Source organism: Piliocolobus tephrosceles, unplaced genomic scaffold (assembly GCF_002776525.5).
Source record: "Piliocolobus tephrosceles isolate RC106 unplaced genomic scaffold, ASM277652v3 unscaffolded_30957, whole genome shotgun sequence".
NCBI classification, from domain to species: domain Eukaryota; kingdom Metazoa; phylum Chordata; class Mammalia; order Primates; family Cercopithecidae; genus Piliocolobus; species Piliocolobus tephrosceles.
This window is the reverse complement of record NW_022314262.1, coordinates 1-2,870: the sequence shown is the minus strand read 5'-3', so window position 1 is coordinate 2,870 and position 2,870 is coordinate 1. Positions and strand designations below refer to the sequence as shown.

Here is a 2,870-nt window from a genome sequence, read left to right as displayed (position 1 = left end):
CATTATACATTCTGTTTACAGGAATTCATAAATTGGTAAAAGTCATTCTAAGAAAACTTGGCAAATAAAGCTTTGCATTGGAATTGGCATTTCTTTCTCTACTTTTCCTTCCCCCAGGTTCTTTCTTTTAAACCACAGTAGTCATATTTTAAGATGTTTTAACTTATTTCAGAACATTAAGATAGCAGTTACATTTATGAATAGTTATATTCTTTTAAAATGACTCTATAAGATAAAATTTTAGATAAATGATATTATGGATAGGGCTGATTTACATTTTCACATTTTCTAAATATCAGCTTTGGTTTTAGAACTGATTTTTTTTTCATTTCTGGAAAACCTATCAGGTTTAATCAAATACTTCAAAAATGATTATGTATTGCAATCTTTAAATCGGTATTTTAATTCTTTACTTCCTAAAGAATTAAGTCTACAATGGACTTAAAGTAACTGTCTTTAAACTGAACTCAAAGAATGCAAAAGCAGCAACTTCAGAAAATAAAAGGCAAGAACAGGACTTTAAGTCCATTTTAAAACCTCGGGCTAGAAATCATACTACGGTTACCTAGCCACATTAGTTGGTCTAACATTTTTTCTTTATAACTTGAAACTGAGTTTATCTAATACATTGATAAATCCATACAATTTGGAAGAGTCAGTTGAAGTCATAAGGACTTAATATTTGCACCCTTTCAGTGAATGCAGGCAAATCTGTTATTCCATCTGTAAAATCGTACTATTGCTCTCCTATTAATGTCATATGTATAAAAGTATCAGGAGGATGCCAAATGCTAAAAATGGAGATGGTCTAGTAACTAGAAATGCCCACCCCAGGGAGCGCACATACATCTCTTCCTCCACCCTAATAATGTGATGTATTTTGGAACACAGACATTAGAACTTCATGAAGTTTTAGCTGTTGATTCTTTCCCAAGCATCATAAAGTTATGATTTAGGCACTGTATGACTGAAATAATTCATTCATCATGTACAGATACATTAACATAAATATGGCACAAAATATGCCTCTAACTGAAACTGAGAGGTATAAAAACATAGTTCACTCTTCGTAAAGAACTTTGTGAGGAAACATAACTCTGTGATTGTATAGACACTTTTCCTCATAACACTTTGACATTTACCAATAGCAGATTGCACTGCAGCCTGTAAACATTTTAAGTTGCATAAACTTCCCCTTGATTTTCAAATGCAGTATAATACTGTCTACTAAATCTCCTTTTTGTTTCACCTAAGTACTCTCACATATATTGGTTTTAATAATGGTGGTTATTGTTTTTACAATGTTTTCCATTCAAGGAAAATAAGTAAATTCCTATGTCAGAGTAATCAATAAAGAATAGGTATTAGCCAGAGAGGTCTAGATGGTAAAATCAATCTTCTAGCCTCAAAGAAGCTCCGTGAACATAGAGGAATGCCAGGTGTCACACAGCTTTCCTTCACTCGAATTCATTCTTGAGTAGAGCCTGTATGCCTGTTCCAGAGACATTTAAACTCTGAAAGGATTTCTTATGATCTTCACTAAATACATTAAGAAGAATGCCAACCAGTTCCCTTTTGCAAACTGGGACTTGTAGTCATGCGATTAAAACAGGTAACATGAAGTCTGACTTTAAAATGTATTGTAGATATAAAGGCTCTAAGCTAGAAAAGATTTTCCACATCCATAGTCAATGATGGGAGCCTTTCATTCCTCAGAAATAATCCCTTTTAGGTCATTGAGAAAGAGTCCCACTGCTGCAGCTCATGATGCAATATCTTCTTCATGAGCCCAGAGCACATACAAATCCTAAGGGAACTACCATAGTACGGCGCTCATTCTTGGCACCAGAACAAATGAAACACACTCTAGCCTGCACATACCTGCCAGGGCAGGCCACTTCCCTCTTCTGTGAGATTTTAAAAGCTCCCCAAAATGTTATCACTCCCATCCCCAATACACAGAAAACAGGGAAAAGGCTGTTTCCAGTTCTCAGCCTTTAAACAACTCTAAATGTCAGTACTCACAGTGGCATATTACAAAGTAAGAAACAGTGCGCACTGGAGGGCAAACCACATATTGAGCTAATGAAGAGCTCACTGTGATTAGGATTCAATTAAACATCATAGCAGAACACAAGTGAATTTTATCTGAATTCTGCAATGAATATCCATGCTGCAATAACATTAAAAATAAACCTGGCAGCCTATTCCAAACCAGCAAGGATACTTTTGTGCAAATAGTGGGTCTTCGTGTGTTTGAACTCCCACCACGTAAGGGCAAACTCGATATGCATGCTAATGACCTACAATTATCAAAGTAAAAACAAAAATGCTAAAGGATGCCACAGTGAACATTAGGGAAAGATCCCTCTCCCTTAACTTTTTAGAAATAAATTTAAACTGTAAATTAGCAACACAAATAAACATGAGGGGCTGTAACATTCAAATGAAGTAAATGAATTGTGTAGGGGATTAACCCCATAACTTTTTGTTGTTGTTGTTGTTGTTGTTGTTTTCAATTTCTTGACCAGCTCTCAGATGATGATGATGTTTATCTCCCTGTTCTCCACTGCCCGGTAAAAGAATGGGACGCAGGGTTTGCTGGCCAAGCCTGGGTGCTCCTGGGTGTCCTGCGTTACAGGAAACAGCTGCACGATCTTCTGTGCGGTGGGGTTGCCACAGGGAGAACCCTCCCTGGCCTCTCCCGGTGCAGGCTCCACGCTGTCGGCCAGGCTCACCTCACAGAGATCTTCGGAGAGAGGGAGGCAGGGGTCTGAGCACAGTGCGAGCCTCCCCTGCTCCTGCCTGCCCACCCCGCCTGAGGGCTCTACTCACCACCCTGCTCCTCCACAGCCCCAAGCTCCTGGGGG

At 38.3% G+C, this 2,870-nt stretch overlaps 1 long non-coding RNA gene across 1 annotated transcript; it reads right to left on the bottom strand.

The window, feature by feature from the left end:
• Positions 1-2,375: 2,375 nt before the first annotated feature.
• On the bottom strand, positions 2,376-2,870 carry LOC113222400. Its single transcript, XR_003308384.1, has 2 exons — positions 2,836-2,870; positions 2,376-2,749 (listed from the first exon to the last, which is right to left on the bottom strand). It is a non-coding gene; the product is annotated as an uncharacterized LOC113222400 (long non-coding RNA).